Raw genomic sequence first — 16,050 nt, 5'->3', positions numbered from 1 at the left:
ACAGAGAAACCCTGTCTCCAAAACCAAAAACCAAACAAACAAAAAAGATTCCACATTAGGATCTACTTACAAGTGAGAACATTCTATGCTTGTCTTCATGGACCTGGGTTACCTCACTCAGAATCTTTCCTAGTTCCATCCATCTAAGTACAAAGTTCATCCTTTTACTTTACAGCTGAATAATATTCCACTGTGTAAGACATTTTCATTATTTGGTCATCAGGTGATAAACAGTTAGGCTGCTCCCACGCCCTGGCTATTGAGCACAGATCTCAGTTGTAAGATATGGAATCCTTTTGGAATATGCCCAGGAGAGATATAGCTGAGTCGTATGATAGATTTGTTTCTAGTCTTTTTGCGGAAAAGCCACACTGGTTTCCATAGAGGCTGCACCAGTTTGCACTTCCAACAATGAGGGGTCCCCTGTCCTCAAATCCTTGCCAATATGTGTTAGCATTTGTTTCTTTAACTTAGCCATCCTGACTGGGGTAAGATGAAATCTCAAAAGTAGTTCTAATTTTCATTTTCCTTATATTGAGGATGATGAATATGTCTTGAAATCTTTTCAGCCATTTTTATTTCTCCTCCTGAAAACTCTCTGTTCACTTCCATAGCCCATTTTTAATTGGGTTGGTTTTTTTTTCTTTGTTTTGTTTTGGCAGATAACCCTCTGTCAGATGTACAGCTAGCAAAGATTTTTTTCTATTATGTATGTTGCATCATCAGTCGATTAACAGTTTCCTTCTCTTTCACAGAAACTGGCCAACACAGCAAGTCCCAGGCCATCCAGGACTACATAGCAAGGCACTGTCCCAAAGACTAAGTGGTTGATTTACGACTCCTGAGTAAGACAGCATATTAGAAGCCTTGCCAAGGAAAACAGTTGAGATAATACACAATATTTACTTTTCCAGCAAGGGAAAAGGTCTTTAAATCAACTTATTAATACAGGTAAGATTTCCACAGGGAAACAGCTTGGAGCCATGTAAATCAAACCCTGGCTGGAGAAAGCTTCACTAAGGAGTGCTGTACAAAGCAGGGGGAAGTGCTCCTCCTCGCACAGGCCAGCCCTGCCAGGGAGTTTTGTGGAAACTGCTGAGAAGACCCTCTCTTCCAATACTAGACCTTCAGGGTTAAAATAAACTGAAATACAGACAGTGGGTGAGAAGCCACCAGGCTACACCTTACAACCACCCTACTCCACACACCAGCGCGGAGAACACTGAGAAGATGGGTCTCATTTATCCTCGGACAGAGCACCTGGCTGACCTAAGCTGAAGGAACACCAGACTGACTGGACTGCTTCATGCCTGCAGCCTGCCAGAAGCTCACTTTGAAAGGAAGGAAGCCTCCTCCAGAGACACTTCCAGATGTCAAACCAAGAGCTGGAGCCAGAACCAAAGCCAGCCAGAGCCAGAGCTCTATCTAGACTCTGAAGGAGAACAGTCCCAGATAAACGATGCAGGATATTTGATCCCGTTATGAGCCCCGAGATTGTGAACTATAAAAACCTGTTTCTTATTGTGATGTGGCTCAGCCCTAGCACACAACTTTAACTTAATAGCTTTCTTCCTTCCTTTCTTTCTTTCTTTTTGTTTTGTTTTGTTTTGTTTTGCTTTTGGAGACAGGGTTTCTCTGTGTAGCCTTGGCTATCCTGGACTCATTTTGGAGACTAGGCTGGCCTCGAACTCACAGCGATTCGCTTGTCTCTGCCTCCCAAGTGCTGGGATTAAAGGCGTGCGTCACCACGCCCGGCTCAAGAGCTTTCTACAAACAGGATACATTAAAGTTAACCCTAGGCCAAGAGACAGAGCAAGCAACAAGACTGACAGGAAGCGAACGTGGGAAAAAAGCTTAGAGAGTGAGAGAAGCCTGGAGGACAGACAGACACCTAGGAAGTAGGAAGGAGCTGGACATGGTGGCACACACCCTTAGTCTAAGCACTAGAGAGGCGGAGGCAGGGGGATCTCTGTGTGTTTGAGGTTATCCTGGTCTCCAAAGCAAGTCAAGGACAGCCAGGACTACAAGAGAAACTGTCTTTAAAAACCATACAAGGCGGGGCGGTGGTAGTGCACGTCTTTAATCCCAGCACTAGGGAGGCAGAAGCAGGCAGATCACTGTGAGTTCAAGGCCGGCCTGGTCTACAAAGTGAGTTCCAGGACAGCCAAGGCTACACAGAGAGACCCTGTATCACAAAACAGAAACAAACAAACAAGAAAACAAAACAAATAGAAAGGCAGGGCATTGGGTTGAAGCAGCATGGAGAAGGCGAAAGGGCTTTTTCCTTCTGGGTCATGAACTGAGCAGGAAGGTCGGCTGGATGCTTTCTCTGCCTCTCTGAGCTGGCAGGTTTCACCCCAGCATCTGGGTGCTGAGTCTTTATAACGACAGGAGGTGGTCAGTGGTTAAGAGTGCATGCCACTCTTGCAGAGGGTCAGAGTTTAGTTCCCAGTACCCACATGGGTGACTCTCACAACCTCTAACTTCAGCTCCACGAGATCTGATACCATCTTCTGCTCTCTGTGGACACTGCACTCTACACACACACACACACACACACACACACACACACACACACACACACACACTTAAAAATAAAGTTAAAAAAGAAAACCACAAAATACTACAGTTGTCCACTGCCAGACGCATTACTATACCCACCATCCATCAAAGCTGTGTCATAATTCTTGAAGAGGGAACAACATCCTATGAGAAACGCAGGCTAAAGACATTTATGACCACTAGGAAAGCTCTGTCTGCAGAGGGTACCGTAAGGACTTCTTCAGACTGGAGAGAGTGATTAACGTGCCAAAGAGACTCCGGGGAGTGAAAATGGTACTAGAACAGTAGCTAAACAAATAAGGATTAGGATAATACCAACACTGCAAAATTTTGTGTAAGGTAGGAGGCTGGAGAGACGGCTCAGTGCTTAAGAGCATGTTCTGCTCTTGCACAGGACCTGCGCTTAACTACTAGCACCCATGGAGGGGGCTGCTCATAGCCAGCTGTAATTCCAACTCCATGGGGACATGATGCCTTTAGCCTCCACCGTCATCTACACTTGTGTGTATGTGTATATGTGCATACACACACACACACACATACACGCACACACTCCAAATACTTAAAAATAAAAATAAATCTTTTTAAAATGCAAGAATTACTGCATGCCTGAGTTACTAATACCTCTGAATATTAATGGTCTCAGTTTCACAATTAAAAGCACACAAACTAACAGACTGGAATAAAAGCAGGAATCAAGACCTACAGAGATGGCGCAGCAGATAAAGATGCTGCTCTGGTTGGTTTTTGTTTTTGTTTTTTTGTTTTTTTTTTTTTTTTTTTTACATCTTGACACAAGCTAGAGTTCTCTGGAAAGAGGAACCTCAATTGAAAAGAAAATATTCCCCATCCCCTTGCCCGTAGGCAAGTCTGCAGGGCATTTGTTTGATTAATGATTGATGCCAATGGACCCAACCCACTGAGGGTGGTGCCACCCCTGGGTAGGTGGTCCCAGGTGGTATAAGAAAGCAGGCTGAGCAAGCCAGTAAGCAGAGATTCCCCATGGCTTCTGCTTCATTTCCTGCCTCCAAGTTTCTGCCTTGAATTTATATCCTGCCTCAGTTTCCCTCAGTGGACTGTGACCAGGGATAAGTAAACCAAATAACCCCTTTCCTCACCAGGTTACTTTTTGTCAAGGTGTTTTATCACAGCAGTAAAAAGCCCATCCGAGGCAGATGCTTGCTGAAAAGACTCATGATCTGCATTAGATCCCCAGAAACCGACGTGGTAGGAGAGAGTCCTCCAGCAAATTGCCCTCTGCCCTCTACATGTATGCCATGGCTTGCGTGTGTGTGTGTGTGTGTGTGTGTGTGTGTGTGTGTGTGTGTGTGTGTGTGTGTCTGCACACACAGAAAGAGGAAAAAGAGAGAGACAGACAGACAGAGATAGACAGGCAGAGAGGAGTTTTATTGTGGCTCATATTAAATCTGCTTTTAGTAGGAGGGTAATATTAATAAAATTAATTCCTCCAATCATGAGCATGAGAGATCTTTCCATCCTCCAGTGTCTTCCTCTAATTCTTTTTTCAGGGTTTTCACATTTTCATTGTAAAGATCTTTCACTCCCTTGCTTATTAGGTTCATCCCAAGGCATTTTATTTTGTTTCCAGACAATTTTGTGTTTTCTGGTTTTCTTCTTCATTATGTTTACTAGCGTATTAGGAAGGCTACCAATTTTGGTATGTCAATTTTGCATCCTGACACTTTGCCGATCTACAAGTTTTCTGTGGGGATTTTGCAATATCATATATAGAGAATTGTATCCTACGGAAATAATACTTTGACTTTCCTTATTTGTATTACCTTTATTTTTGTCTCTTGTCTTATTGCTGACTAAGCACTGTAGTGAATAGAACTGTAGAGAGTTGTCACCCTTCTCTTTTTCTTGATCTTAGTGGGGACACCAAAGACCATAACACAAGACCTGAAACAACAAGTGGGAAGACACAGGCATAAGTGAGGACTTCTGAACAGAACGTTAGTCCTTGGGAAACAGGGATAACCACCAATCAGTGAGACCTCAGAGCTCAAAACGCTTCTTTACATCAAAAGAAATCACCAGTCACATAAAAGACAACCTAGAGAGTGGGAGAAAATCTATGCCAGCTATACAGCCCACAGAAAATTAATATTCAGAGTAATCAAACAGCTGTGTGGTGGTGGCACACGCCTTTAATCCCAGCACTAGGGAGGCAGAGGCAGGTGGATCTTTGTGAGTTTGAGGCCAGCCTGATCTACAAAGTGAGTCCAGGACAGCCAAGGCTACACAGAGAAACCCTGTCTCGAAAAAATAAATAAAATAAAACCAGATAATCGAACAAACAAGGAGGAGGAGGAGGAGGAGAAAATGGATGACTCAATCACAAAGAGGACTAAGGCAGGAGTAGGCTGCCTTCCTTCAAGATGCTTATCAGGGAGGCTCCTGAGACCCCCAGCTCACAAGGCCTCCTGTGCTCCCCTCTGAAGCTGACTGAAGCCGGTTCACACTCCTGGCACGGGCACAGAGGCACCCCAGAGTGCCTAAGGGTAACCTACAGCCTACCATAGTACCACTGGGTGGAGCTATAGAATGCTGGTGAGACATGAAGTTGTCTGGAGAACTATGCGTAGCAGGGCATGCAGGAAAAAGCCTCCCTGTGCAAGTGAGCCCCAGAGACCACACTAAGGTAACAGGGAAAAAAAACAAAAACAAAAACAAAACTCACTCTGCAGGATGGTTGAGCTGCTGAACCTTCCTGTCTCACCTAGACTCCTCCTTTGGAAATGTATCTCTTCCTAATACTGTTTCTGCTGCAGCTCAATTCCTTCTTAAGTGATGGAGGAGGCTGGAATTCCTCTAAGGCCACTCGACAAACTCCAGAATCAGCTGGTGACAACAGGAACCTTGGTACCATAGTGGTTCTGCAGCCTTGCCGCATCACACGATAACAGTGGTTTTCACAGCAGCCAAATGAGCCTTCCCTAAAGGCAGGCCGCTTTAGAGAATGAGTAAGCAAGCAGGTGACTTTAGGAGGGACAGTCACCAGTGCTGGCTCGGGTCCCAAGTGTAGATTCCGGGACCCAGGAGTGCTTGCCTTGCACGCACAAGGCAATGCTGAGCACCGGAAGGGGAGGCGGGAAAGCAAGGAGATCCCATTGTCCATATATATATATATATATATATATATATATATCCCACACTTTAAACCGAGCCCAGATGATAATTTATACCTTTGTCCCAATCAGGGATTCAAGACACTGGGAAAGAGCCGCGCAATAGAGCTCACGCCTTCCCTGGCTGGGATGCAAGTGGGTATCATTGTCAGGAGATGAGCCTGCAGTTCCTACCCCGCTAGGGCTCTCATGTATAAGTGATGCCTGAAACGTGAGGCCACACTGTCCTTGGCAGAGAGACCAGAGCAGAGGCGTGTGTGGATGGATTGACGTGCGGCAAATTGTTTCCTTCCCCATCTTTCGCCCCAACAAAACTTATACCTCTACCTTTAACCTCAGAGGACCGCAGCTGCTGTCGGGAAGAGGTCCTGGAGCATGACAGCACCCGGGGCTGGAGGCATAAAAAGATGTGAGCCAGAGCCAGAGCCTTGAAATCTCGGTGACCATGAGCCACCAGTTAAAGAGCCTGGAGGAGGAAGGTGAGCCTTCGTCTTCACCCTCATGGGTCCTACCTACCGGGCCTCTAGGCAGAGTGGGTATAGGAGGAGGCGCAGACTCAAGGGGCGTGGGAAGGCCCTGCACTTGAATTCAGACTCGGCAGCTCGAGTTGAGAAATCCCAAGGTTCCTACCCACCAATGGGATAAGGGTAGTTGTCACTCCCTTGCAGGGCTCCTAGAGGAAATGACAGTGACCTGTGCAGAAAATCATGCGGCGTCTACAGTAATGACCTTGCCGGAGCTGGCCACTCTTTGACTCTTCTGCATGATCCTAAGAGCCTATTGTTTGCAGCTGTCCCTCCTTAGCGATCCTCATCCATTCTGTCTGTCTGTCTGTCTGTCTGTCTGTCTGTCTGTCTGTGGCGCAGGGGATGAGGAGTAGGGGAGAGTTCTGAACTTAGGACTTTTCCCAAGGGATCAGAGAAATGTTGGACTTGGAGCTTCTTGCATAAAGTAACTGGAGCCGAGTTCCAGTCTGCGGGCCCCCACGGTGAACGGGGCTGCGGCCAGGAGAGTTTCAGACGGCAGCCACTGCCTCCTTCTTCCTGTCCTTGGCCACAGGAAATGAGACCGCCATGAGAGCAGCTCTCATGCAGGGAGGATGGGGTAGATGGGGTGAGGCAGTGTGGGGGAGCGATGGCCTCCTGGGTAGTGTGCCGGGCTCACACTAGCCCTGAACCTGAGCCACTCAACCCACATTTTCATTCCTCTATCCCCCTGCCCCCCCCACCCCCACCTCCATCCCCCACCCCCAACCCCGTCTCTCCCCTGTTTTTCATTCCCACTTTCCTTGATCATTAACAAGCATGAGCCGTTTCTGGGAAGCGTTTGGTTTAACCGGAAAGGAGGCATTAGGCCAAGCAGAGACGGCCTGCTTGCTGCTCAGCCTCAGCTTTAACAAGGACACTCCCAGAATTAGAGACACTTCGAGCTTTGCCTTGTAAGTAAGCTATGAACATTCGTTATCCCAGGGACAAGGCAGCACCTAGCACGTGGTACAGCCAGGACCCACACCCGAAAGCTTAGGCAGCTCCCCCGCGGACTGTGACTACAGCATTTCAGGGAGGCCCAGGCAGAAGGCTCTCAGGGAGGCAGCCCCAGGAAAAGCTAAAGAGGCCAGAGAAGCTACAAACAGAGATCTTCCTCCATTGCCGTGGCTTCAACTTCCTGTGCCAATTAAACATACCCTAACACAGAAGATCATGCTAACGCATGCTAGGTCCTGCCCGCTACTGCCATTTCCTGGTCTTCTTGTCCTTGCAACTGCATCCCGAGTGATGGGATGACAGCATGTGCCACATGCCCAGCTCCTTAGAAATAATTTGAAATACTTAATTTGTATAATCACTTATTTATGTTATAAGCCAATCCCATGAGCTCATTTAATTTTTTAATTTAAAATTTTTCATACACTATATTTTGATCATTTTTCCTTGCCCCCCCAAACTCCTTTCAGAGTCCTCCTACCTCCCTACCCACCCAATCTGATGTTCTTTCTCTCTTGATCACTCTTGAAAAAGAACACACACACACACAAATGTAAATCAAAACTAACAAGCAAAACTGAAAATGCCAAAACAAAACAAAATGCAACAAGTCCATGAAAAAATGGAGTTCGTTTTGAGTTGGGCAGCTGCTCCTGGGCGTGGGGTCTGCCTTGGAGTGTAGGTGACACACTCAGTGACACTCCATTGAAGAAAACTGATTTTCCCTTTCCCAGCAGGTATCCATTACAAAGGTCCTTTTTTAAAAAATTTTTTACATACACATTTATATTATTACACATATACAAAATAAACAACATATACAGCAAGAAGAACCACGAAACAATCAGGAATCATATTAATGTTATATTCATAGCGTTTTGGCTGTTTGTATTTAGCAACCTTGAAGAGAACATCTTTCCTATCTTGGTGAGTCTAAAGCAAGCAGTTTCTCAGTTAGGGGTGAGATCTCACATCTGCTTTGCCTCGCAGTGCTGGAACCCTGCCTGGCTTGGATCCTTGCAGGCCCAGTGTGTGTTGCCATGGTCTGAGTTCAAATAGGCATCAGTCCTGCTGTGTCCAGAAGGCAATGTTTCCTTGGCGTCTTCCATCTCTTCTGGCTCTTACAGTCTTCCTTCCTCTTTTTCCTCAGAGATCCCTGAGCTGTGAGAGGTGTGGGGTGTTTGATGAAGACATCATATTTAGGATTGAGTGCTCCAAACTCTTTCACTCCCTACGCATTGCCCAGTTGTTGGTCCCTGTGTTGACTCCTGTCTCACTGTAAGAAGTGTCTTTGATGTGGGTTAAGTGATCTATGGGTGTGGCGATGCCCCATTAGAAATCATTTTATTTCTATGATCTTTTAGCAGAATAATAATAGCATTTGGTTTTCCCCTGGGCCCATGGCCTATCTAGCCTCGTGCTCTAGGCCACTTTAGCAGTGTTGGATAGATATGTGTGAGCACCTCATGGTGGCCTTAAACCCAATTTTTTATAAAGTGGTTAGTTACTCCCACAACATATGTACCGCTATTGCACCCGTAGATCTCGCAGGAAGGTTGCTGTTGCGGGTCACAGGGTTTGTAGCTAGGAGATACTGATGATTCCCTTTCACCTCTGGCAGTGCAGAGTACCTTACAAAGCCAGGAACTCTGTTCAGGAGGGCCGAAGCTTCCAGTTAGGCACCAGCTGCACTTCTCCATGCTGGGTAACATAAGGAAGTGTCTCCAGCAATAGGGCCTTCCCATCAGGCGTGGAGACCAACCAATAGCCTGTCGTGTTTGGAGAGCTTCAGGGGACCCCTTTGGCCAATGGCCCAGCAGGATGCTGCCCATTCCTGGTACTGGAGGTTTTTGTTTTTTTTTTTTTACTTGATGGCATAAGATGTCTAGCTGTAGCATCGCCTCCCCGATTATTTTGGGATGCCATCTGTATTCCTTTCCTATGGCGTTTGTTTTAGGAGGCTTCTACAATAGCGGGTTTCTATTTGCTTTTCCAAAGGCCGTTAGTGTTAGCTGTCCCTCCCCACACCCCCTCTTTCCCACCCCTCTCCGTATTTTATCCTCCTATTTTAGTTTCCTCTTTACCTCTCCGCTAACACTATATTCTATTTCCCCTTCCTGAGGAAAGCCTCGCCTGCCCCTGCTCCTAGCCTCTGTGGTTATCCAGATTGTAGCACATGTACTGAAAGCCTAAACGCTAACATCAACACGTAAGAGAAAAACACAATATTTGTCTTTTGTGATCTGGGTTACTTTATTCAGGATGACTTTTTTCCCCCCTAGCTCTATCTATTAACCTGCAAGTTTCATAATTTCGTTTATCTTCCTTTATGGTGAGATGTATTGCTTGGATGCAGCAGAGAGAGGGATCTTGTCTTCTAACCCAGACTGTTAGTCTGTGTCTTTTTATTGGGGAATAGAGACCATTAATGTCAAAAGTTATTAACGAGCAATATTTATTGATTCCTGTTTTTGGTTCTTGTGGTGTGGGCATGTTTTCTTTTATTTACTGTTCTTAAGTTAATCATTCCTTGTGTCCTTTGATGTAGCTAATCTCTTCCAATTGAAGTTTTTTCTTTTAACGCCTTCTGTAGAGCTGGATGTATATACTGCCTAAACTTGGTTTTATTGTGGAACATTTTTCTTTCTCCGTGTACTGTGACTGCAAGTTTTGCTGGGTATGGTCGTCTGAGCTGGCATCTGTGGTCTCTTAGAGTTTGTAAATCATCTGTCCAGGCCCATCTGGCTTTTAGTATCCATTGACAAGTGAGGCATTATTCCAATGGGATCTGCCTTTATATGTTAACTTGGTCTTTTTCCTTTGAAGCTTTTAATATTTTTTGTTTGGTACATTTAGTGCTTTAGTTGTTATGTGTTGTGGGAGTTTCTCTTCTGGCCACACCTGTTTGGTGTCCTGTATGCTTCTTGTATCCTGATAGACATCTCTTTCTTTAGATTAGGGATTTTTTTTTCTATTTTTGTTTAAAAAAACAAACAAACCATTTTCTGTGCCTTCGACCTAGATTTCTTCTCCTTCCTCTATTCCTATTATTTTCAAGTTGGGTCTTTTCATAGTGTCTCATATTTCTTGGCTGCTTTGTGCCTGGATTCTTTTAGGTTTAGCATTTTCTCTGACTAGGGCATCTGTTCCTTCTATCTTATCTTCAAGACCTGAGAGTCTCTCTCCCATGTCTTGTAATCTGTTAGTGAGGCTTATCTCTAAGGGCTTTGTGTGATACCCTAAATTTTTCATTTTTGGTTTTATTTCAGTTTGCGTTTTCTTTAGTGATTATATATATATATTTTTGTTGTTGTTGTTGTTAAATTCTACTTTCATATCTTAAAATGTTTTCTTCATTCAACTGTGTTTCTACAATACCTTCTTCGAGGTCCTTGAGCATATTCGTAATTGCTATTTTGATATAATTGCTATTATAATATGTCTTGTACTTCAGGTACATTGCTTTTCTCGGGGCCTGTTGCAGTAGGCTTTCTGGCTTCCGGAGGAGGTGTGCTGGCTCCTTGTGTTTGCTTTTGTGCTGGGATCTAGACATGTGGACTTTTGATGTTTGAAGTGTTTATTGGTGTAGATACCTGGTCTCATCCTCACTGGGTTGGTATTCTGATCTTTGCTTGTTGTTGTTCGCTCTAGATCTTAGGCAACTGTGGCGGCTGATAGGCCCCTGAAGGCTTTTCTGATGGGCTTCCCGTAACACAAAGCAATAGAGGTGGGCTAGCATGAAAGGTTGGGAGGGACAACAGGAAAGAGCCATGGGGACTCTGGGTTCACACCAAGAGGCCAGAGTCTCCAGGAAATGGGGGTGGGGTGGGAGGAAAGTTTCCTACAGGCAAGCTATAGTAAAACTAAGGGTAAAGCCTGGAAAGGCCAGGATGAAAGAGCTAGGGGTCCTTAGGTCTGTACCAAGGACTCCTTAATCTTTAAAAGGATATTTTTTGAGTGTTCCCTCAAATTATCTCATTGATAAATCATCTTTTCAAAAAAAAATGTGTATGTGTTGTTAGACTGCATGTGTGTCTATGCACCCACATCCATGCCCAGTGATCAATGAGGCCAGAAGAGGGTGTCAGATCCCCTGAACCTAGAGTTGCAAGTGGTTGTAAGCCACCATGTGAGTAAAGAATTGAATTTAGTCCTCTGTAAGACCAGCCAAAGACCTTAACTGTAAAAAGAATTTTTATTCACCTGTTTCAGTTGTTGTCTTAGAGGTTTACTGCCTCCTTCTGCTAACCTAGGTCTAGTCCTGGAAGCTTCTAGCCTCCATACAATCTAACCTAGGCCTAGGATGTTTTCAGCCTCTGAGACTTACTGCTTAACAAGCTCACCCTTACTTGTTCTTTCTGAGCTCTGGGCTGGCTGATTTAACTCAGCTGTTCTGGCTCAAACTCTTCTCCCAACTGACTGATTTAATCTGGCTTCTCTTTCAGCCTGGAATTGCTCTGCTTGGCCTCAAGCTAATTCAGCAATGTGTTCTTATCTTTTGGCTTCTTCTCCTTTTTCAGCCTGTTCCATCTTCACCTGAGTTCTCTCTCTGCAACCCATCTCTCTATTACTGTACTAGTAAAAACTGCCTCCTCGCTCTGAAAAACTGCCTCTTAAGTAGCTTCCCTTTCCTCTCTCTTTTCATGAGAGTTGGGCGTATCCTAGTCTGTCAAATCTTCTCTGATTCATCACCTTTTCTGCCACTCAATTAGACATCACTTTCAAACATGGGTGCTTCCTTCTACAAACTAACTTTATCTTTGTTTGGGATTAAAGGCATGTATCACCATGCTTGGACCTAAACTTTTCTTTACCTGATATTGCTCTATACCCGGCTGGCCTTGAACTCAGATCTTTTTGCCTCTGTCTCCTGGATTAAAGGCATGTATCACCATGCCTGGACCTAAGCTTTTCTTTACCTGATACTTGCTCTATACCTGGCTGGCCTTGAACTCAGATCTGTTTGCCTCTGTCTCCTGGATTTAAGGCATGTTTGTATTCCAGTCGGATCACACAGACCTAGATCATCTTTGGATGTGATCTCTTGCCAGAAGAGCCATGTTCTGAATTAACATTCCTCTACACTTAACCATTAAGCCATCTCTCTAGCCCCAATATTTTATCACTTTGTATTATATTAAAGTTTAGCATAAATTACCTTCCTTTTTCCTTGCATTAGTGTGCTACATATTGTAAATCAATATTGATATATTCTTGTTAAAGTCCAGAATTAACACTAGGCTTCATTCATTGTGCTGTATAGTCTATGGGTGTTGAAAGTGCATAATGAAATAAGTATACTGTCACAATACTGTACAGAATAAGATGTTCCCAACATACCTTGCAGCCCACCTGTTCAGTCTTCTCCTCCCACTCAATCCTGGCAGCCACTGATGGCTTTATTGTCTTTGCGGTTTCAGCTTTCCCAAAATGTTGTGAAGTCCATATGGTGTGAAGCCTTCAGGGGGCCAATTCTCACTTAGACAAGTGTGCTCAGGGTCTCCCAACACTGTCCTTACATAGCTTGAAAGTTTATTTCTACCACTTAGTAGCGTCCCATCGTTACGTCTCACTGGGCATGTGACCTTCACATGTAGCCAGTTTCTTCCATCCTTAAATGAAACAGGGAGGCTTGAAGGGGCTGGAAGCAGACATCTCTTTGGCCCTGGTCCATTAGTTTCACTCTAACAAATGACTCCTCTTAAGGGCAGCACGTAGTAAGGACAGTATATTAGGGTTACTATTACTTTGATGAAACACCATGACCATGACCAAAAACAACTTACATTACCACATCACTGAAGGAAGTCAGGACAGGAACTCAGGAACTCAGGAACTCAAGCGGGAGCTGCCTGATGCAGAGGCCATGGAGGGGTGCTGCTTACTAGCTTGCCTATCATGGCTTGCTCAGCCTACTTTCTTATAGAACCCAGGATCACCGGCCTAAAGATGGCACCACACAGTAGGCTGGCCCCTCCCCCAACAATCACTAATTTGAAAAACGCTGTTATGGCTGGGTATATTATGGAGATGGATTTTCAGCTGAGGTTCCCTCCTTTCAGATGACTGTAGCTTCTGTCAAGTTGACATAAAACTAGCCAGGACAGACAGCATAATATTCTGGGCATGTTTCAAAATGTTCTTGCTCCTCCCTGATGGAATCACCAGTCTTCACAAGCAAAATGCTCTTGGCAGGAACACACATGAAAGTACTGAGGTGAAAGAAAAATGAGGAAAGTGGAGAGGACACGGAAGAGACAGAGCGCCTCCTCCACCTCCTCTTCCTTCTCTTCCTGCTCCTTTTCCTCCTCTCCCTCTTCCTCCTTTCTCTCTTCCTCCTCCACCTCCTCTGCTTCCTCTTCCTTCTTTTCTTCCTCTTCCTCTTCCTTCTCTTCCTCCTCCTCCTTTTCCTCCTCCTCCTCCACTTCCTCAGCCTCTTTCTCCTTCCCCCCTCCTCCTACCCCCCCCCATTCAAGTTTTCCATTACATGCTGGTTGAAATCAAGAAACTGCAACACAACTGATAAATCTAAAATCATCCACAGACATAAGGATCAATTTCCAAAGGACTTCTCAAACAGTCATCTTGAAATATGAAAATAAGTAAAACGTGTTTATTTAAGGTCAGAATATTTGTAGCTCTAAGTTGAAACATATTAGCACCTCTCTCCCATCTTCAAACCCAAACAATGCACGTCATAAACCTACCTTGCAGTCTCATTTACAAAAGGAGCTTTTTGTTAAAAAGATGAGTAAGCTAGCTTATGTTTCATTCTTGTTGGCTTTCTTGCTGCTGTGATAAACACCGTGACCAAAAGCAACTTAGAGGAGAAAAGATTCATTTAACTTCCACTTCCAAGTCCATTACTAAGGGAAGTCAGGGGAGAAACCGTGGAGGAACGCTGACCGGCTTGCTCTCTGCCTGGCTCCTAGCTGACCAGCTTGCTCTCTGCCTGGCCCCCAGCTGACTTTTGTTATATGGCCCAGGACCATCTACCTTAGGAATAACTGAGGCAGTTCCCCACAGACATGGCCACGGGCCAATCTGTTTGAAGAAATCCATCGGTCCCACTTCCCATGTGACTCTAGATTGTATAGACTCCAGATCAGCGGTTCTCAACCTTCCTAATGCTGTGCCTCATGTTGTGGAGACACACCCCCTCGCTCCAACCATAAAATTATTTTTGTTGCCATTTTATAACTATAATTTTACTGCTATGAATCATAATGTAAATATCTGTGTTTTTCGATGGTCTTAGGCAACTCCTGTGAAAGGGTCATTCAACGCCACCAAAGGGGTCATGACCCACAGATTGAGAACCACTGCTCTAGATTAAATTGACAATAAAAACTAACCATACCATATTTTACTTACATTTAAAGTTTTATTTTTAAGTGTTATGTGTATGGGTGTGTTCTGTCTACATGTATGTCTGTGTAGCATATTCATGCCTGCAGAGGCCGAAGAGAGCATCAGATCATCTGGATCTGGAGTTCCAGGCACTTGTGGTCCTCCCTGTGGGTGCTAGGAATGGAACTCGGGTCCTCTAGAAGAGCAGCCAGTTCTCTTCACCTCTGAGCCATCTCTCCAGTCCTGGTGTTGAGTTTTATAAAGTTTTAAAGTTTAAATTTTTCTTAATATTTAAATCTTGCTGTAAATTACACCTTTTGCAGGTACAACTCAAAAAGCCACAATATCATACACTGAAAAGACACTTGAGTGAGATTTTTTTTCTCTCTCTCTTGAGAAACCCATTTCATATTCTGACTAGATTCCCAGCCTCCTAAAATACAGTGTGTGTGTGTGTGTGTGTGTGTGTGTGTGTGTGTGTGTGCGCGCGCATTCCTTGTATGTCTGCATGTGAGTGCAGGTGTCTATGGAAACCAGAAGAGGGCGCCAGATCCCCCTGGAGCTGGCGTTTCAGGCAGTTGTTAGCCTCCTGACAAGGTAACTGGGAGATGAACTCAGGTCTCCTGCAAGAACAGTATGTGCTCTTAACCACTGAGATCTCTCCCTACCCCATCCCACGCCCATTTTTTAAGACAGGATTTTATGTCTCCCAGGCCAGCCTGTGTCTGAGGTTGGCCTTGAGCATCTCACCTCTCTGTCTCCACCTCCTAAGTTCTAAGAGCACAGATGTGAATGTCCAGGACCACTAAAAAGTGGCTGGAGAGGCAGCTCGGAGATGAAGAGCACCTGCTGCTCTTACAGAGCCCCCAAATTTGGCTCCCAGCATCCTTGTTATTTAGATCACGAGCGCCTGTAACTCCAGCTCCAGGGGACCTTGACACCCTCTTCTGGCTTCTTGCTGGTACTCACACCCGCATGCAGATATATACACAGAGAGGCATACCCAGAGGTACACAAATAAATAAAAATAAAAATGAATCTTTTTTTTTTAACTGCAGTAGCTTGCCTTAGATCAGGAAATGGAGCTCAAAGGACAAAGGCCTGTGTGAAAACAGTTCTCCAAGCTGGGTGTGGTGGCGCACGCCTTTAATCCCAGCACTCGGGAGGCAGAGGCAGGCGGACCACTGTGAGTTCGAGGGCAGCCTGGTCTACAAAGTGAGTCCAGGACAGCCAAGGCTACACCGAGAGACCCTGTCTCAGAAAACCAAAAAAAGAAAAAGAAAAAGAAAGAAAAGAAAAAAAGAGAACAGTTCTCCTACACTCCAAAGAGCATGTAGAGCTTATTTAATCAGTGAGGCAGGATGCACAGAATTGAGAGTGACTGTCACAGAGGGACACAGAGGAGGGATGCTCACAAGAGCTTCAGAACCAAAGACCCAAAACTCGAGGGAGAATTTCACTTTTATGAACAATTTGTGTTGGAGAACAATAGAACATGTGTT

This window comes from Acomys minous (assembly GCF_964271855.1).
Source record: "Acomys minous genome assembly, chromosome: 3".
Classification (NCBI taxonomy): Eukaryota; Metazoa; Chordata; class Mammalia; order Rodentia; family Muridae; genus Acomys; species Acomys minous.
This window is presented reverse-complemented; position numbering follows the sequence as displayed.